We start from the raw sequence: 21,946 nt of genomic DNA, 5'->3' as shown, positions 1-21,946 counted from the left end.
TCATAAACGGAGAAGGCAATGGCACCCCACTCCAGTACTCTTGCCCGGAAAGTCCCATGGATGGAGGAGCCTGGTGGGCTGCAGTCCACGGGGTCGCTAAGAGTCGGACACGACTGAGCGACTTAACTTTCACTTTTCACTTTCATGCATTGGAGAAGGAAATGGCAACCGACTCCAGTGTTCTTGCCTGGAGAATCCCAGGGACGGGGGAACCTGGTGAGCTGCCGTCTATGGGGTCGCACAGAGTCGGACACAACTGAAGTGACTTAGCAGCAAGACTTTATTCCTCCTACACAAGGGAATTAAATAGCACTTTGCAATTTTGCCATTATCCATTAGGGAAAGCTACCCTATTGCATGTATTTTGATGAATCTCTCATAATTATGATGACTAGGTGAGTGAGAGAACAAAATACTTATGCCTGTCCCAGAAAGAGTGTGAGGGAAAACATCATTTTGTCCTTGCAATAACCCTGTGAGATTAGATGATGGTCCCCATTTTGCAAACGAGGAGGGTGTTCAGAGAAGGTGAGCAAATGTCAGAGCTATGGCTTGTTCTACAGTCTGACTCCAAACCCAGTGCCCACTCCCCCACACTGCCTGGTCCCCACTTCCCTCTCTCCCATATCTCTGAAACTGCCATTCAGCCCTGGATTTGGAAACAGTTGCAAGCTCTAGATAGAAAAGGGATTGAGGATATCTAAGCACCGGGATATGCTCCTACAGACATGCAAATTTATGTGACAAGGACGTTCCAGGCAGCAGCATTTATAAGAGAGAAGAGCTGGAAACTCCATTAGAAACACACGGTAGAATTGCTCAAAGATGACTTAAAACAGTAGCAACTGCCTTCCCGTTAGCTTGCATCACCTGTCATTTCTTTCTTGATTTTCAGTACTACCTCTTGTTTGTTTCTGTCTATGTCTGTCTCATCTATTAGAATGTCAGTTCTTGAAAGTCAAGAACATTGCTGGGTTCCTAATGTCAGTGTTCAATCATTTTTGTGAAATGAATGAACCTGAGCATTTTGAGATAGCAAGTAAAAAGGTCATTGCAGGATGTTGTGCACAGGATACTATTTTTGTTTTAAAAAATGTTTGAGTGCAGGTAGAGAAAAATCTGTAAGACTGAATATTAATAACTTTGGGATGGGACTGGGGATTAGGTAGGGATGATTCTCATTTTCCATTATTTCAGTCTGTTTTTTACTATGAGCATGAATTTCCTTAGTAATAATAAAAGTGTTTTTTTTTTAAAATAATATTCCAGACTTTTATGTATAGGTACCAACATTGATATCTGGGGATGTTTATTCCAGCATTATTTATAGTAGCAAAAAGTAGAAATTATCATTTGCCTGCTTTAAAAGGGCTTACCAGGTAGCACTAGTGGTAAAGAATCCACCTGCCAATGCAGGAAACATGAGAGACTCAGGTTCGACCCCTGGGTCAGGAAGATCCCCTGGAGGAGGGCATAGAAGCCCACTCCAGTATTCTCGGCTGGAGAATCCCATGGACAGGGTAGCCTGGTGGGCTACAGTTCATGGGGCTACAAAGAGTTGGACATGACTGAAGCGACTTAGCGTGCATGCAACACAGAACTCCATTCCTCTGGAGATCCCTCAGACTCGGAATGCTTCTTCCTTTTTTTGTTTAGTGGCTCAGTCGTGTCTGACTCTTTGCAACCTCATTGGACTGTAGCCTGCCAGGCTCCTTTGTCCATGGGATTTTCCAGGCAAGAATACTGGAGTGGGTTTCCATTTCCTTCTTCTGGGGATCTTCCCAACCTAAGGATCTAACCTGCAGCTCCTATCACATCTCCTGCATTGCAGATGGATTCTTTTACTGCTGAGCCACCAGGGAAGCCCTAGAATGAATCCTTTCAGTTCAGTTCAGTTCAGTCGCTCAGTCGTGTCCGACTCTTTGTGACCCCATGAATCACAGCATGCCAGGCCTCCCTGTCCATCACCAACTCCCAGAGTTCACTCAGACTCATGTCCATCGAGTTGGTGATGCCATCCAGCCATCTCATCCTCTGTTGTCCCCTTCTCCTCCTGCCCCCAATCCCTCCCAGCATGAGGGTCTTTTCCAAATGAGTCAACTCTTCGCATGAGGTGGTCAAAGTATTGAAGTTTCAGCTTCAGCATCAGTGATTCCAATGAACACCCAGGGCTGATCTTCTTTAGGATGGACTGGTTGGACCTCCTTGCAGTCCAAGTTACTCTCAAGAGTCTTCTCCAACACCACGGTTCAAAAGCATCAATTCTTTGGCGCTCAGCTTTCTTCACATCCTTTAATAAGTCAATATAGTATTTATTTATTTATTTTTTAATTGAAGAGTAATTGCTTTATAGGATTTTGTTGTTTTCTGTTAAACATCAACATGAATCAAACATTGGTGTACATATGTCCCCTAACTGTTGAACCTCTCTCCCACCTCTCTCCCCATCCCACCCCTCTAGGTGGTTACAGCCCGTTTGAGTTCCCTGAGACATACAGCAAATTCCCATTGGCTATCTATTTTACATATGGTAATATAAGTTTCCATGTTATTCTCTCCATACATCTCACCCTCTCCTCTCATCTTCCCATGTCCATAAGTCTGTTCTCTCTGTTTCTCCATTGCTGCCTCGCAAATAAATCCATCAGTACCACTTTTCTAGATTCCATATATATGTGCTAGTATACGATACTTATCTTTCTCTTTGTGACTTACTTCACTCTGTATAATAGGCTCAAGGTTCATCCAGCTCATTAGAACTGACTCAAATGCATTTCTTTTTATGGCTGAGTAATATTTCATTGTGTATATGAAGCACAACTTCTTTATCCATTCATCTGTCAATGGATATCTAGGTTGCTTCCATGTTCTAGCTGTTGTAAATAGTGCTGCAGTGAACAATAGGATACATGTGTCTTTTTCAATTTTGGTTTCCTCAGGGTATATGCTTTAGGAGTGGGATTGCTGAGTCATGTGTTGGTTTTATTCCTAGTTTTTTAAGGAATCTCCATACCATCTCCCATAGTGGCTGTACCAATTTACATTCCCACCAAAAGTGCAAGAGCATTCCCTTTTCTCCACACCCTCTCCAGCATTTATTGTTTGTAGACTTTTTGGATGATTGCCATTCTGACCGGTGTGAGGTGATATCTCATTGTAGTTTTGATTTGCATTTCTCTAATAATGAGCGATGTTGAGCATCTTTTCACGTGTTTGTTAGCCATCTGTATTGGAGAAATGCTTATTTAGGTCTTTTCCCCACTTTTAGATTGGGTTGTTTGTTTTTCTGATATTGAGTTGTATGAGCTGCTTGTATATTTTGGAAATTAATCCTTTGTTTGTTGTTTAATTTGCTATTATTTTCTCCCATTCTGAGGGTTGTCTTTCCACCTTGTTTATAGTTTCCTTTGCTATGCAAAAGCTTTTAAGTTTAACTAGGTCCCACTTGTTTACTTTTGTTTTTATTTCCATTACTCTAGGAGGTGGATCATAGAGGATCTTGCTTTGATTTATGTTGTTGAATGTTCTGCCTAAGAGTTTTATAGTTTCTGGTCTTACACTTAGGTCTTTAATCCATTTTGAGTTTATCTTTGTGTATGGTGTTAGAAAGTGTTCTAATTTCATTCTTTTACATATAGCTGTCCAGTTTTCCCAACACCACTTACTGAAGAGGCTATCTATGCCCCATTGTCTATTTTTGCCTCCTTTGTAAAAAATGAGGTACCAATAGGTGTGTGGATTTATTTCTGAGCTTTCTAGCTTGTTCCATTGGTTTATATTTCTGTTTTTGTGGCAGTACCATACTGTCTTGATGACTGTAGCTTTGTAGTATAATCTGAAGTCAGGAAGGTTGATTCATCCAGCTCCATTCTTCTTTCTCAAGATTGCTTTGGCTATTCAGGGTCTTTTGTGTTACCATATGAATTTTGCAATTTTTTGTTCTAGTTCTATGAAAAATGCCATTGGTAGTTTGATAGGGATCACATTGAATCTGTAGATTGCATCTGGTAGTATAGTCATTTTCATAACATTGATTCTTCCTTCCCAGGAACATGGACTAGCTCTCCATCTGTTTACGTCATCTTTGATTTCTTTCATCAGTGTCTTATAATTTTTTGTATATAGTTCTTTCATCTCCTTCAGATCAGATCAGATCAGCTCAGATCAGTCACTCAGTCGTGTCCGACTCTTTGCGACCCCATGAATCACAGCATGCCAGGCCTCCCTGTTCATCACCAACTCCCAGAGTTCACTCAGACTCATGTCCATCGAGTCAGTGATGCCATCCAGCCATCTCATCCTCTGTTGTCCCCTTCTCTTCCTGCCCCCAATCCCTCCCAGCATCAGAGTCTTTTCCAATGAGTCAACTCTTCGCATAAGATGGCCAAAGTACTGGAGTTTCAGCTTTAGCATCATTCCCTCCAAAGAAATCCCAGGGCTGATCTCCTTCAGAATGGACTTGTTGGATCTCCTTGCAGTCCAAGGGACTCTCAAGAGTCTTCTCCAACACCACAGTTCAAAAGCATCAATTCTTCTTCAGCGCTCAGCCTTCTTCACAGTCCAACTCTCACATCCATACATGACCACAGGAAAAACCATAGCCTTGACTAGACGAACCTTTGTTGGCAAAGTAATGTCTCTGCTTTTGAATATGCTATCTAGGTTGGTCGTAACTTTCCTTCCAAGGAGTAAGCGTCTTTTAATTTCATGGCTGCAGTCACCATCTGTAGTGATTTTGGAGCCCAGAAAAATAAAGTCTGACACTGTTTCCACTAGGTAGGTTTATTCCTAGATATTTTATTCTTTTTGTTGCAGAGGTGAATGGGATTGATTTCTTAATTTCTTTCTGATTTTTCATTATTAGTATATAGGAATGCAAGTGATTTCTGTGTATTGATTTTGTATCCTGTGACTTTGCTAAATTCACTGATTAGCTCTGGTAATTTTCTGATAGTATCTTCAGGATTTTCTAGGTATAGTATCATGTCATCTGCAAACAGTGAGAGAGTTACTTCTTTTCCAATCTGGATTCCTTTTATTTCTTTTTCTTCTCTGAATGCTGTAGCAAGGACTTCCAAACCTATGTTGAATAATAGTGGTGAGAGTGGACACCCTTGTCTTGTTCCTGATCTTAGGGTAATGCTTTCAGGTTTTCCACCATTGAGAATAATATTTTCTATGGGCTTATCATATATGGCCTTTACTATGTTGAGACAGGTTCCTTCTATGCCCATTTTCGGAAGAGTTTTAATAGGTGCTGAACTTTGTCAAAGGCTTTTTCTGCATCTATTGAGATTATTGCATGGTTTTTCTCTTTCAATTTGTTAATATGGTGTATCACATTGATTGATTTGCAAATACTGAAGAATGCTTGCATCCCTGGAATAAACCCAACTTGATCATGGTGTATGAACTTTTTAATGTGTTGTTGAATTCTGTTTGCTAGAATTTTGTTGAGGATTTTTACATCTATGTTCATCAGTGATATTGGCTTGTAGTTTTCTTTTTTAGTGCTGTCTTTGGTTTTGGTATCAGGGTGATGGTGGCCTCATAGAATGGGTTTGGAAGTGCTCCTTCCTCTGTTTATCTTCTATAGTATTCTTAAAAATTAAAGTTTGGCCACCAGGAAAGACTGAACAAAAATTATTCCCCTCCCTCCCAAACAACAAGGAAACAGCTTAATCATCTCTTTCCTGACCCACAGAAACAAGGAAGTAGCTGGAGCTGAAGCCTTAAATATGAAATTTCAGCTCCTAAAACATTGCTTGTTGCTCAAAGGTGAAAATCCACACGTTTTCTTCTCCAATATTTGTCCTAATTGTGAGTTTGTTTCCATACAGCATGCAGGCACACATCCCTGGTACTCACTCACACGTGCTCTTACTTTCACGTGAGACACTATTTTTGTGTGTGTGTTTGTTGATTAATTATGAGAATAACAAACTTGGTGTGTGCAGAGTTTCAAAGGTGCTTTGTCCACATCAAAGCCACCTGAGTCCTTTTCTCTGAAAGCCTGAAAAATCAAATTACACAACCAAGGATCACTACTTTCCCAGATGCTGTTCACAGGCTGCATATTGACGGAGGGCAGAGAAAAAGTCCTCATAACTGATGTTTAGGTAGGAAGGCAAAGAGACAAGCTCTATCACCCTGATATGCTAGTGCAGAAAGCTTAGTGTGCTGTCCTCAGACCAAACTTCAACACTAAATCAGGATCAGGGACATCATTCAAACTAAATGGTCTAACATATCTGCATCCATATCTGTGGATTTCTTTTGCTGCTGAACTACTAACTGGCCAAACTCTTGAGCAGTTCTCACAATATCTGCTTTTCCATCTTCTGGGGACAGCACTTTCGCTGGCGAATGGCAATCTTTGTCATGACTTTACAAATTCTGGTGAGTATTTGGAACTATCTAATCTAAGTCAGTCCAGATGTTCCTGATGTTGTTTTAAATTTCATCCCTCAACCTGGAATTATTTCTTTTGACAATCCCCTGGTGGTCGTAGACGCTGAGGAAATAGATGCCCACGCCAGACCGCACCACCAAGCTTGCGATGTCGGAGAAGCTGGGCTCCTGCTCCTTCTCGGTGATCACCAGGCTCAAGTACACAGGCAGCTTCTCCAAGGAACTGCAGTCCTCGCGCTACTGCAACCTCAGGTGGGCCGGCCGGGCCGGTCTCCTGAGCCGAGGCCGGTGGTCAAGGCGGTTCCCGCCGGCAGCCGGGAGCTGGGAACTGAGCGGCGCTAGAACCGTGGCGGAGGCGGCGCGGCAGCGGCTACGCCTGATCCAGTTCTAGGTGCCTAACCGCAAGCGGAGCCCGGAGGTGAGCTTGAGATGAGGTGCAGGCCGACCGGGCGTGCAGCCACCCACAGCAGCAGCTCCTACAGCCCGATCACGCTCTCGTGGCTCCCTGGCGTCCGCCCGCTCCCACACCCGCGGCGAGCCAGCTTCCTATCCAGAGTCGCCCAGCGTTTCCCGCCCCCTGCCCTCAAACCCGTTCTTTACACTTTCCACGCACCCCCAACCTCTTTCTGCTGTCAGTACCTCACCTCGCTCCCCACCCTCAACTCCCCCACCCCAATCTCCGCCATCTCCCTCCATCATCATAGTGATTGAACCGTGCAGACCCAGGTCTGCAGACCTGAGTTTGCACACCGGTTCTGCCACACTAGGGAGTTAATTTGAGTCCCAGTTTCCTTCTTTATACTTAGAACTCCCAGATTCTCTGGGACTTTATTTTTCTTTTGGCCACGCCAGGCGGCATGTGGGATCTTAGTTCCCCGACTAAGGTTAGAACTCCTGCAGATTCCTGCAGCACGGAGTCTTAACCACTGGACCTCAGGGAAGTCCCTCCTTTATAAAGTTACTAACAGGATAATGCTGCCTCTGCCAAACAGCTTTAATGAGCGAAGTATTGGAAAGGGCTTTGTAAGCTGCAAAGCTCCTTCCAGATGTTAGCTATATGGGTAAGATGTCCACCTAGCCCTCTGGATGGATGTCATCTCAAATGATTACTGGCTCTAGTCTTTACTAAACAAGAAAAAAAAGAGATTTGGGGGTATACGTTTTGTAATTCAGTTACCTTAATAACATTAGGCAAGAGCTGAATCACAACCCACGATTACAGCCTGGGCAAAAGCTTGCTAGAAACATTCTTCGACATTTTTAGCCAAAAAGTTGTTCGTTCCTCAGTGTTCTCCCTCTTTTGCATCCCACACTGAGCCAGCGACTGAGTACTGACTCAGTCTTAAGGGAGAAGTAGCATGAATTCAGCAACGTTGTATATAGCATCTTCTTATATTCCTACACTGAGCCAGACTTCCTTAGGTAAGAAGAGAAACTGGAACTGGAGATCCTCAAGAGACCTAATCAGGGGACCTTCCCTGGTGGCACAGTGGATAAGAATCCGCCTGTCAATGCAGAGGACACAGGTTGGATCCCTGCTCTGGGAAGATTCCACGTGCTGTGGAGCAACTAAGCCCCTGCGCCACAGCTACCGAGCCCACATACTGTAACTACTGAGGCCCGAGTGCTCTAGGGTCTGTGCTCCACAACAAGAGAAGCACCGCAATGAGAAGCCTGAGCACCACAAGGAAGAGTAGCACCTGCTCGCCTCAACTAGAGAAAGCCTGCAAACAGCAACGAAGACCCAGGGCAGCCAAAAATGAATTTAAAAAGAGAGAGAGACCTAGGCAGAAGCTGCCAGAGATGTCATAAAGGGGATTCAGATATGAAGTGAGAGGCTGGAGCAGATCAGTACTAAGATCTCTTCCAACTGTAAATTTCTATGGAGAAGAGCTCCTGCCCTTTTGAAGCATACAATCTAATCAGGGAGATAGACATGAAGAACATGTAGAGACTTCCCTGTCAGTCCAATGGGCTTCCCTGGTGGCTCAAGTGGTAAGGAATCTGCCTGCAATGCATGAGACCTGGGTTGGATTCCTGAGTCGGGAAGATTCCCCTGGAGAAGGGAATGGCAACCCACTCCAGTATTCTTGCCTGGAGAATCCCATGGACTGAAGAGCCTGTGTCGGGCTACAGTCCATAGGGTCACAAAGAGTCGGACATGACTGAGCAATTAACACTTGCCTTTTCCAGTGGTTAGGATTCTGTGCTTCCACTGCATCAGGCATGTATTCCATTACAGGTCTGGGAACTAAGATCCCTGCAGGGCCAAAAAGAAAAAAGATAAAGAGACAGTAAGGAAAAAGTCCTGAGCAGGAATGAGCATCGCCTATTTAATTACCATTGCAAGTATGTTAGTTGTTTCAGTTCAGTTCAGTCGCTCAGTCGTGTCCGACTCTCTGCGACCCCATGAATCGCAGTACGCCAGGCCTCCCTGTCCATCACCAACTCCTGGAGTTCACTCAGACTCACGTCCATGGAGTCAGTGATGCCATCCAGACATCTCATCCTCTGTCATCACCTTCTTCTCCTGCCCCCAATCCCTCCCAGCATCAGAGTCTTTTCCAGTGAGTCAACTCTTCGCGTGAGGTGGCCAAAGTACTGGAGTTTCAGCTTTAGCATCATTCCTTCCAAAGAAATCCCAGGGCTGATCTCCTTTAGGATGGACTGGTTGGATCTCCTTGCAGTCCAAGGGACTCTCAAGAGTCGTCTCCAACACCAGAATTCAAAAGCATCAATTCTTCTTCGGCGCTCAGCCTTCTTCACAGTCCAACTCTCACATCCATACATGACCACAGGAAAAACCATAGCCTTGACTAGACAGACCTTTGTTGGCAAAGTAATGTCTCTGCTTTTGAGTATGCTATCTAGGTTGGTCATAACTTTCCTTCCAAGGAGTAAGTGTCTTTTAATTTCATGGCTGCAGTCACCATCTGCAGTGATTTTGGAGCCCAAAAAAATAAAGTCTGACACTGTTTCCACTGTTTCCCCATCTATTTCCCATGAAGTGATGGGACCAGATCCCATGATCTTCATTTTCTGAATGTTGAGCTTTAAACCAACTTTTTCACTCTCCACTTTCATCAAGAAGCTTTTTAGTTCCTCTTCACTTTCTGCCATAAGGGTGGTGTCATCTGCATATCTGAGGTTATTGCTATTTCTCCCGGCAATCTTGATTCCAGCTTGTGCTTCTTCCAGCGTTTCTCATGATGTACTCTGCGTATAAGTTAAATAAGCAGGGTGACAATATACAGCCTTGACATACTTCTTTTCCTATTTGGAACCAGTCTGTTGTTCCATGTCCAGTTCTAACTGTTGCTTCCTGACCTGCATACAGATTTCTCAAGAGGCAGGTCAGGTGGTCTGGTATTTCCATCTCTTTCAGAATTTTGTGTCCGATTATTTGTGACCCCATGGACTGTAGTCTGCCAGGCTCTTCTGTCCATAGGATTCTCCAGGCAAGAATACTGGAGTGGGTTGCCATTCCCTTCTCCCAGGGATCTTCCTGACCCAGGGATCAAACCCAGGTCTCCTGCATTGCAGACAAAGTCTTTACCATCTGAGCCACCAGGAAAGCCTACCACTGCAAGGAATGGTGACTGTTTTTCAACTGGGGGAGGCCTGTGGGTTTAACTCCTCTAGGAATCCTTGAAATTGTTGTTGTTTAGTACCTAAGTCATGTCTGACTCTTTTGCAACCCCATGGACTGTGGCCTGCCAGGCTCCTCTATCCATGGGATTCTCCAGGCAAGAATACTGGAGTGGGTTGCCATTTCCTCCTCCAGGGGTTGGAACTGACAGGTCTGGTTTAATAAGTCAGCAAATGTGACTTGGGACAACTAAAGTTGGAAGGCTTGGATTAGCTCACTGAGGGAAGGGCGGGTCCTTGCTCTGTAACTGCCAATCAGGGTGCGGAGATTTTAGAACAGCAGCAGCTACACTGCCATTGCAGGAAGAGTATAGCCTGCTAGTCAGTGGGAAGCTAGAGGCGGCTATTTTTCATTGCTACTTGCTTTCTGAACACTGTTGGGACATTGTAGAGCTCACAAACTCACACACATTCCTTGCTCTGTGAGGTATGCAGGATCATTTTTATCCTCATATTGTTGCTGAGGAAACTTAGTGAAATGCCTTACCCTTTATCTAGTGAGGTACAGGCTATGCTGAGACCCACTTATCCTGACCTCCAGATGAGTGTGTGTGTGCTAGGTTGCTTTAGTTGTGACTCTTTGCAACCCCATGCACTATAGCCCTCCAGGCTCCTCTGTGCAGGGGACTCTCCAGGCAAGAATACTGGGGTGGGTTGACATGCCCTCCTCCAGGGGATCTTCCCAACCCAGGGATCAAACCCATGTCTCTTACATCTCCTGAATTGGCAGGCAGGTTCTTTACCACTAGCACCACCTAGGAAGCCTCAGATGAGTGCTTGTTCCTTAAAGAAGATTGTCACGTGAATTTCAAGACTAATGTTAGAGTCAGGACTTTAAAAAGCTGATGAGTGAGGAGAAACTTCTCGTCATATCTCGACTCCCCACTTTCCATTTCTAGACACACACAATGATGATAAATTTAAATGTATTATTGCAAATGCAAGAATATTGCATTTGAATGTGTGCTCAGTCATTTAAGTCGTGTGTGACTCTTTGCGACCCCATGGACTGTAACCCACCAGGCTCCTCTGTCCATGGAATTCTTCAGGCAAGAATACTGGAGTGGGTTGCCATTTCCTTCTCCAGGGCATCTTCCCAACCCAGGAATAGAATCTGTCTCTCTTACGTCTCCTGCATTGGCAGACAGGCTCTTTACCACTGGGGCTTCCCTGGTGACTCAGATGGTAAAGTGTCTGCCTGCAGTGAGGAAGACCTGGGTTCGATCCCTGGGTTGGGAAGATCCCTTGGATCTTCCACTTGGATGTTTACCACTAGTGCCACCAAATCAAATCCATGGATCTGGTAACCTTCTGGAACAGTGCGGTTTGGTAGAAATATAATTTTTTAAATTTTCTAGAAGCTACATTTTATAAATAAAAAGGCACAGAGTGAATTAATATATTTAATTCAATATATCAAAAATATTTTAAAAACTTATAATCACAATATATAATACTAATGAGATAGTTTAAATTCTAAGTCTTCAGAATCTGGTAAGCATATTATGCTAATAAGACATCTCAATTTGAACTAGCCACATTTCAAGTACTCGGTTCGATTTGTATCTTGGACAGTTTTGGCCAGTGCAGTTCTAGAAGTAGAACTGCTAGTATTTGAGGCTGACCCCAACACACTCCAGTACTCTTGCCTGGAGAATCCCATGGACGGAGAAGCCTGGTGGGCTAGAGTCCATGGGGTCGCAAAGAATCAGACACGACTGAAGCAGCTTAGCACAGCACAGCACTGTGAAGTTGGCAGGCATCTTTTTGGGGACAAAATATCTTCTGATGTCCCTCATATCACACAAAACACGCATGTCCTGCATCATCCTTCAAGAAAAAGAAATGAAAAGGAACTACAGTTTACTCAATTTTTTTTTTTTTTGCATTTCATCAGTTTTATTGGTCATATATCCAGAATTCATTATATAAATCTTTCAAAATAACCAGTTATTACAAGAATAGTTTACAATTCAGCTCTGATTGCACAAATACTTGACACAGGAAACCATTTTTACAAATACTTATTTTTCTTATAAGAATACTTTAACAGAAAATAAGTCTATATATCTTACAGCAAATTTTATGCAGTTTTTTTTTTAACCCATTCAACCATCATTTCAGGTTTCCTATCACAGCATATCCATCACATTCCATAAACCAACTTATAATCTGCAGCCACTTCTGATTTTCAGTTACAATTGAGATTCACACTTTTAAGAGTTTTTAGGCTTCTTTTTCGCTGATCTGAAAGAATTCACGTATTCAGGCAGAAGACGTAATTTAAACAACATTCCTTCTAGATCTCACGTGTATCAGGTTAATCACCATGCTTGGTGAAGAATCTTTCCACTTTTCACTTAGGCTAGACTGGCTGGTAGCTCACCTCTGCTGTATCAAGCAGAAGGGATAAAGTCCTTACATTCTTAAGAGTTTCTAAACTGCAAAAACAAAACCCTAGAAACAAGAGTTAAATACAAATACCTAGAAAGCTAAAATGTTTGCTAATGATGAGAAGTAGAGAACACTTTTAGAATTGAGGTCTCTCCTTGGTTGAAGAAGACATAAAAGATGGTGTAAGGATGTGGCAGTACTATTATGAAATATTGAAAAACTGAAAAAGGTGAATCACTTAGGTCAGTGGTGTGGTGTTCCCAAAGTCCCAGGAGATACAGAATCTTAGACTCTGGCTAGCTCAACAATTTGACATTCTTCTGATCTGTGGCTTTGAATAGCCTAATAAATACTCCCTTGACCAGAACAAGTAATCATTTAGGCCAGGGGAACTTTACAGAATACTGACCATGTTCCTCTGAAGAGACAGGACAGCCCCAGGGGAAACATTTGGCATTCATTTCATTCCTTCAGTTACTGAAAAGTGTGTCCAGTTAGCAAAAGCTTGTCTTACTTTTCAGGTAGCATGAATTAAAACCAAGAGCCTAGCAGCATTCTCCATCCAAGTTCCTGAGTGCTCAGCTGTGATCATCCAATATTCTTAAAAGGATTTTTTTTATCAAGCCCTTGTGTCCAATAAGATATTTAACAGTACTTGGGGACTACAGTAGGTCCCATTCCTCTGCTTTTTTATTTCTCTTGATTTCTCTTTCTCACCCCAGTGTAACAAGTTGCTACAGGTTTTTACCAAAATACCAAAGCAGTATTTTGGAAATGAGTTATTTTGCATTACGGAAAGTGTCTGATCACATTATAATGGGTCAGATTTGCATTTAACTGGGAGATGGCCACATCGGGTCTACTGCAGGGATTTTGCAAATTCGGCATAGTCGATGTATCCATCATTGTTCTTGTCACCGTCTCTCAAAACACCATCTATTAAGTTGATCAGCTCATCTTCGTTCATTGGTGCCTGCTCACTTTCCTCCTCCTTGTGAACATGAGTGATGGCCGTGGAGAGTTCTAGGCTGTCAAGCAGATTATTGCCATCATAATCATGCATTTTGAAATAATGGAACTGCAGCTCTTGTGGGGACATCTCCGCCTCTGGTTTGTTGATGACACCTTCGAGATGCTCCATGATATGCTCTTGGTCATGCACTGTGTTCTTATCCAGGCCCATGCTGCCGTGATGGGAGGAGCTGGCCCCGGGCTCCTCGGCCCTGGCACCTGGGGCACAAAAGGCCCAGAGCAAGCCACACAGGAAGGGGATTCTGAGCAGTCGCAGAGATCTCATGGTCACCGGTACCCTCGCTGCCACCAGCTGCCACCAGTTTTTCCCCAGACTCGAAGCCCTCCAGCATGAGCCTCGCCAGCTCCCGTCTTCGGTACGTTTTTCCTCCCTCAATTTTTTAAATTGTAAAATATTATATTGGAAGGGCTCTCTGAGATGATCTAGTCCAAAAGTTTACAAATTTCAGCCCTGGGTCATATCTTTTCACTGCCTGTTTTTTTTCCTGCATCCTGAAAGCTAAAAATTATTTCTATGTTTTTTATTTTTATTATTTTTTTTTATTTCTATGTTTTTTAAACAGTGACAAACTTTATTCTTTTGGGCTCTCAAGTCACTGCAGGTGGTGACTGCAGCCATTTAATTAAAAGAGCTTGCTCCTTGGAAGAAAAGTTATGACAAACCTAGACAGCATATTAAAAAGCAGAAGCATTACTTTGCCAACAAGGTCCATCTAGTCAAAGCTATCATTTTTGCAGTAGTCATGTATGGATGTTAGAGTTGGACTATAAAGAAAGCTGAGCATGGAAGAATTGATGCTTTTGAACTGTGGTGTTGGAGAAGACTCTTGAGAGTCCCTTGGGCAGCAAGGAGGCCTTGGGCAGTCAATCCTAAAGGAAATCAGTCCTGGATATTCATTGGAAGGACTGATGCTGAAGCTGAAACTCCAATCCTTTGGCCACCTGATGCAAAGAACTGACTTATTGGAAAAGACCCTGATGCTGGGAAAGATTGAAGATGGGAGGAGAAGGGGACGACAGAGGATGAGATGGTTGGATGGCATCAGTGACTCGATGGACATGAGTTTGAGTGAGCACCGGGAGTTGGTGATGGACAGGGAAGCCTGGCGTGCTGCAACCCATGGGGATGCAAAGAGTCGGACACGACTGAGTGACTGAACTGAACATTTTTAAATGATTCAAAAAAATTGGAAAAAGAATAATGTTTCACGACATGTAAATATTATATGAAATTCAAAAGTCAGTGTCCACTATAAAGGTTTTTCAGAACACCTCCACCCTCATTTGTGTACATTTTGTCCATGGTTGCTTTTGAGCTACAACAACAGAGTTGTCACAATGATAAAATGACCTACCAAGCTCACAGTAGTATTCACTGGCCTTTCACAGAAAAAGTTGGCTGACCCCCTGCACTAGACAAACATTCCCATTCTATTGGTAGGGAACTGAGACACAAAGACATGATAGGCCTGAGGTCACACCATCAGCCAGAGGTTGAAATAAGACCTCAGTGGTTAGTGCTCTTTTCACTGTACCATCACATGAAAGATGGTACCCAAAAGCTTCTCGGTGTATCAGGACAATGACTGCTTGGACCTGTTATGTGCCTGTCTGCTCCTCACCTGCAAGCCTAACCTAGGTTTTAGTAGGGGCCACTGCATCTGTGGTGCAGTAGTAAAGAATCTGCCTGCAATGCAAGAGACTGGTTCAATCCCTGAGTCAGGAAGATCCCCTGGAGAAGGAAATGGCAACCCACTCTAGTATTCTTGCCTGGGAAATCCCATGGGCAGAGGAGCCTAGCGGGCTACAGTCCATGGGGTTTCAGAGTTGGACACGACTGAGTGACTGAGCACGCTGCATTGTAACCTCGAGAGGGCAGCACTGGCTAATGTGACTCCAGAGAGCAACCTTTCCAAGAAATAACCAAAATAGAGTACAGCTATGTCTTTAAAAAAAGAGAAAGAAAAAAAGCAAGTCAAAAAGGTCCCAAGTGGCTTTTGATGGTGACATGCATACATACTAGTACAGTATAAGATATTTAAAATTTTCTTTTTTTTTTGGACAAATTGCCAAAGGTGAGTTCAAGCTCAGAAAATATCTACATGTAGCTAGAATTGAAGGAAGGCAAATTGGTAGCAAAACCAAAGTAGGCATTTAAGAGAAAAGCACTCACACGTTAAAAAAAAAAAAGCTTTCTGAGTATTGAGGGAAGACTAAGAGGAATAGTAGAGTGGGTTGTCATGCCCTCCTCCAGGAGGGGATCTTCCCAACACAGGGATCAAACCCAGGTCTCCCACATTGCAGGCAGATTCTTTACTGTCTGGTGGCTCAGACAGTAAAGAATCTGCCACCCACACATTAAAAAAAAAACAAAACCAATTCTACTTTCTGAGTATTGTGGAAACATGGAGAGGAAATTAGTCCTCCTGGAGCCTTAGGGATGGTTTAAGTAGGTGAGTGGAGCTATGCTTATGACCCAGATTTGTACTCGTTCTGAGGGGGCTGAAGAAGAGCTTCCATCTCTTCATTTTGGTGAGGTCTAATCATAACATGTGGCTAGTGAGGTTTGCAGCCTAGTATGAGGTATTTAGTAAGTATAATTAATATTTGCAAAGGGCTATAAAACCCTACAGATTAAAAGGTGCCCTGTGGAAGATGCAAGATGGCTGGTGTGACTGTGAGGGCAGATACATTTCCATGGTGTCACCACCGTTGTTTACTGAGGAGGCAGAGGGAAAAAGTAGGTTAAGGCCAGGTGGCACAGTCCTTCACTGTGACTCAGAACTGGGCCACATGAAACCTGTCTAGGCAGACTATCACATCAGATGGTCTAGAGAAATTTCCCCAAGAATGCATAAATCCTCAGAGGCAGAATAGTTAGCTTCATGACACATAATCACGCCTGGAAGAAATCTGGTGGGGCTAATTAGAAAAACACAGATGGCACTTCCGTCTTTACAAGGAAGGGGACTGAGTTGTATTATTCAGCAAATATTTTCCTCAGCCTGAGCTTGACTTCTGAGATTTTCTGAGAACTGAGCATTTTTTCTAAGTAATCACAAAAGCCTGGGTAACAGCAGGAACTAAGCTAGTAGTCTAATTAAGCATCCCTGTACTGCGATACTTTAAAACACTACTGGGAATCCCAATGAGTTCCTAATGTCTAATTCCTAAATTTAACCCAAAGTATTCCACTGAATCCTCTTGTATGACCTTTGTTAATTATGTAATATCTAATCACCAGTGATGATAAAAAATTGAAAACGATGGCATGAACTGATTCACTCTCCTGCTCAGGAACAAAGATTAGGGCATCTCCGAGGAATAAAACTTTAGCATATAGGAAATTGCTTTCAAACTCTAGCAATTAAGTATATTTTTAGTTCCTGGAATGATAAAAATATGGAACTGCACTGAATGGGATTTTGTTGTTGTTCTTATTTTTTCCAGTTAGAATTTTGGTCCAGATCAATCCTATAACATGTGGGAAGACCTTACAGACTTATCATGAAAATAATCTGGTGACTTAGGGTACATTAAGAAATCCTCAGCAGAAATATCATTGTTTAAATCTTTATTCTGTCACTAAGAAAAGTAAATCCACAACTCTAATACTGTATTTACTTTGGAAATTACAAACTACCAGAAAATAAAACAAAGACAGGAAGAAGGAAAAGAAAACAGAGGTATTATACCACTCAAGTGCCCAGTATTGTAAATATAACTTGGAACTTACTTTACGACATTCACATAAAGCTAATTGACTTAGATGGCTTTGGTTTTCTGGCTTTTGTGTATTTTTGTCAGTTCTGTAATGTTACATGCTTTAGAGGATCAAATCCTATTTTGTGTAATGTTGTATTCCATTTTTAAATTTCAAACCAGTTGACAGAATCTTTAGGTATTGGTACAGTCCTCAAAGAGGGGAAAAAAATCCAACTTAACTGTGACTCTGTTTCCTATTTATATTGTATTTCTCATTTAAGAAGTAAAAAACTCAGTGGACTTTACTCCAAGTCTCCCTAGCATATCTTAGATTTCAATAGCATTTCTCAGATTACAAAACACTTTTACATCCATTCTCTCCTTTCACTGGGTCTTCAGAACAATACTGTGGGTGGGTATGGCATGCATAGTATAGTTATTTAACAGCTTCATTTCCAAAAATTAATTCAATGAATATTTATTGAATGGCTACTGTTTGCCAGACACCTTTAGACAATGACCATTCAGTGGAAAATAAAACACATGAAGAGCCTGCCAAAAATGTTTGTGATTTGCCTAAGACTATAGAAAGTAAATCCAAAACCTTTGGATGGATGTACTGTATCATCATTTCCATCTTCAGCTGGAAAAATGAAGCACAGATAACTTACTGGACACTGTCTCTTAGTACTGTAGTGGCATTCCTTGTATAGATTTGCTCAGCCACATCTGCTTGCCAGTATTTGCTCCCATACATTCCAGCCTCTGGTCTTTCACTAGATCAATTCTTTTATACTCCCATCTACAGTCAATTCCTTCACAGAGGCAGCTCCTCTCTACTTAAGGACATGTATCCAGTCAACTCTCTCCCACACACTGCCATTCTCTAATGTATCAGAAAAAGATAAAATATAGTGTTGTTTTAAAAATAAAAAATAAAAAAGTATTGTAATTTCTTCTGCCTTAAAAACAAACTTCCTCAATCCCACTTCCCCCAGCCACTCACCCCTTACCAGTGATCACTCCATTTTTCTTCTTTCCTTTTGCAGCAAACTCCTATTCTCTAATTTGTAAGTCAAATAAGTATTTATTGAACAGATGCAGAATAAATGAACTAGGAATGTTTCATATGAAGTTAAGTAAGTTCAAGTATTCCGATGCCTTGTCACACACACACACACACACAAACTGGTTTTATATTTCTGCAAAAAGCAGAACTATACCCAATGGTTAGAAATATCCAGCATGATATTTGCACCAATAGTTTCAGTTTCTCCAGTAAAACGGATGCTAAGGTTCCCTCGTAGCTCAGCTGGTGAACAATCTGCCAGCAATGCAGGAGACCCGGGTTTGATCCCTGAGTCAGGAAGTTCTCCTGGAGAAGGAAATGGCAACCCACTCCAGTATTCTTGCCTGGAGAATCCCATGAACAGAGGAGCCTGGTGGGCTACAGTCCATGGGGTCGCAAGAGTTAGACATGACTTAGTGACTAGATCACTCACGCTTTTTCAAAGAGATGAGATATAGGGACTTCCCTGGTGGTCCAGTGACTAAGATTCCAAGCTCTGAATGCAGGGGGCCGGAGGTTCAATTTCTGGTCAGGGAACTAGATCCCACATGTTGTGACTAAGACCCAATGCACCCAAATAAATAAATAAACAAAAACAAATAAACATTTTTTTAAAAAGAAATGAGATATATATATATATATATATATTTTTTTTTTTTTTTTTAAAGCAACTGCATCTCTCGTGGCTCAGCTGGTAAAGAATCTGCCTCCAGTGTGGGAGACCTGGGTTCGATCCCTGGGTTGGGAAGATCCCCTGGAGAAGGGAACAGCTACCCACTCCAGTATTCGGGCCTTGAGAACACCATGGACTGTATAGTCCATGGGGTCGCAAAGAGTCGACTTTTACTTTCCTTCCACTTAAAAAAATAGTATTCTTGGACCTTTCAAGGAAATCGAATTTTCATGGCCTATTCTCCACACCAGCAATTGAGGCACTCATACCATCAGAAATACACCTCAAGTCAACTGATTTGTTACGGAAGTGGTCTTTTGTTCTGTTATATTTTCAGTTTCATATCAGTGATTCTCAGAAGGTATGAGAAAAGTCTCACAAAGCAGATATATCAGAATCCCTGGAATTCTGATATTCCATTCTAGGGAGACAGTCTTCCTCAGCCCCTAAGTGAATCACTTACCAGTACAAACCAGTATGAACTGATGGAAGTATAGTCTGTGCTAATATAAGGGAGTAACTAGAAAATATAAACTAAACTACATAATATACTAAGCTTCAACCAAATTGATATTTCAAAGTAGAAATTGTTTCAACAATTACTAGGCATAAATGTTCCAGGATAAAATATACATAGTAATTTTAGCTATGTTTTATTACATGTTCCAATAAGAATAAGATAATACAATAATACAATACAGTAGGAATAAGATAATACAGCTGAAGGTAAAAAATGTTAATATCTATATTTATCAGTACACAGGATTTTAAAGGTGGAGCTTGAGCCCAGGATGATAAACACATTTTCAAATAAAGCACATAGCAAAACTAGTTAACTGTTGTTCATTGGGGAACTAGAGCAGGCTCCAATATGACAGGTGGAGAAAACTTACTAAAAGGAAACTTCTGGGACTTTTACAGTGGATGGGAATTCACCTGCAAGTGCAGGGGACACGTGTTCGATCCCTGATCCAGGTAGATTCCACATGCTGCAGAACAACGAATGCCTGTGCGCCACAGCTACTGAAGGCTTCCCACTTCAGAACCTGAACTCTGCAGCAAGAGAAGCCGCTGCAATAAGAAGCCCATGCACTGCACGAAGAGTAGCCCTCTCTCACCACAACTAGAGAAACCCCTGGTGCAGCAAAGAGCCAGTGCAACCAAAAAAAAAAAAAAGGAAATTTCTGGGCACTTAATTTCTAGGGTATTACCAGTCTTGTGATGGAGTCAGTTTGTCACCATCGTTCTAGTACTTTTACAGGAAATCCTACAAAAGCTGCAAACTCATCGGTAATTACTGAAGTACACACTTGAGAAACCAGGGTAAAGTCTGCCTTGTAGCACTTTTTTTTTTTTAACCTTGTAGCATTTCTAAGCACTGTGTGGCTGGCTGAATTGCCTCAGACCACTGGTGAGCATCAGTGCTTATATAAAACCCAGGAAAATCTCTGCTAGTCTTTGTCCTACTAACCAAGTTCTTCTAAGTAATGACCAAATTCCAAGTTCTATTTTCAGATTTTGTAGGATAGTGTTCTTTCCCAAAGAAATTGTGTATTACTCAGATTATTATGGAACAGATATGAGGCTAGCAGCAGACCACATCTTGAGAGTGTAACAATTCTTCCAGAAGCCTAAAGGTTTTGTTTCTGATTCTCCCACTGATCCAGGAACCTTTGAAATTAACAGTACTTTGTACCATCATAGTCCCTAGCATCTCTCTCTCCAAATCCACTCCACTGTAGTACTCTCCACTGTAGTACTTTTCCAAAGGTCAGACTTCATATACTAATTTTTGTTTTATGCAACCCAGTCTAGTCATGCTTTTGCCCCCTCTGTTCCACCAAAACCGCTCTTGCCAAAATCACCATTGACCTCCACGTTGCTCCAAGGGTGAGTTCTCAGGCCTCACTTTAACCTCTCGGCAGCATTCCACAGTTGATCACTTCCTCCTCCTTCAGATATTTTCACCTAACTTCCGGGACGCTATTCATCTCTTGGTTTTCCTCTTACCTAACTGGTTTGTTCCTACACAGTTGCTCTGCAAGTTCTTTTCTTCTGAGACCTCTTAAGTGAGAAATGTCTCAGGGCTTTCCTGGTTCTCTTTCCTTCTGTATCTATCTACACTTATTCCCTAGGAGATGTCATTAAGTTTCAGGCTTTAAGTGCCATTTACATGCTGACAACTCCAAAATACACACACACACACACACACACATTATGCATTTTATATAATAACATATCTTCAGAACTTCCTCCTGAACTAGACATATCCAACAGCTTACCTAATGTCTCCATTAAATATTTAATAAATTTCAAGTTGAACATGTCCCAAACTGAACTCTTAATATTCCCCTGGAAAACTGTTCTATCTAGTGCTCCCTATTTCAGATGATTGCAACTCAGTCTTTTTAGTTGCCCAGGTTAAAAACCTCAGGCTCATCCTTGAATCCCCCTTCTATTAACTGTATATTCAACCCATCAAAAAGTCCTCTTGGATTTGCTTTCAAAAAAATCTATCCAGGATCTCTTAATCACTGATGTTCTCGTGTTTCATTTGGATTACTCAAAGAGCCTCCTTTCTAGACTTCTGCTTCTATCCTTGATCTTTTATTCTCAGTACTTCTCAAAACCTAAGTCATATCATGCAACAGCTCCACACCAATTAAAAGCCAAAGCCTTGCCACTCTGGCCCACCAGGTTCTACAGATCTGCCTCTCACTCCCCTTACCTCTGACATCCATCCTCTTCTATACTCTCTGCCTTGCTCACTCTGTTTCAGCCACTCTTCAGGTGCCATTCATGCTTCTACTTGAGTGCCTTTGGACTTGCCGTTTCCACTCCCTGGAAACTCCTGCATAAATATCCACATAGTTTGCTCCCTTAGCTCCTTCAAGTCTTCAGTATTTTCTTGAGGCCTATGCTCCACTTGAAACAGTAACACATGCTCCCTCTCTCTTTATATTTCATCATCTTACTGTTCCTATTATTTAATTTCCTTTTTATATTTATTGTCT

General features: G+C 42.2%; 2 pseudogenes across 1 annotated transcript; both read right to left on the bottom strand.

The window, feature by feature from the left end:
- Window positions 1-5,524: 5,524 nt before the first annotated feature.
- On the bottom strand, window positions 5,525-7,097 carry LOC113906222 (annotated as a pseudogene).
- A 5,390-nt stretch (window positions 7,098-12,487) lies between these two features.
- Window positions 12,488-21,673, bottom strand: LOC113906221 (annotated as a pseudogene). Its single transcript, XR_003514818.1, has 2 exons — window positions 21,661-21,673; window positions 12,488-13,908 (listed from the first exon to the last, which is right to left on the bottom strand). The product of XR_003514818.1 is annotated as a multiple coagulation factor deficiency protein 2 pseudogene (transcript).
- Between the last annotated feature and the right edge of the window lie 273 nt (window positions 21,674-21,946).

Source organism: Bos indicus x Bos taurus, chromosome 16, assembly GCF_003369695.1.
Source record: "Bos indicus x Bos taurus breed Angus x Brahman F1 hybrid chromosome 16, Bos_hybrid_MaternalHap_v2.0, whole genome shotgun sequence".
Taxonomy (NCBI): Eukaryota; Metazoa; Chordata; class Mammalia; order Artiodactyla; family Bovidae; genus Bos; species Bos indicus x Bos taurus.
Note: the sequence above shows the minus strand (reverse complement) of the source record. Positions and strands in the feature narration are given on the sequence as shown.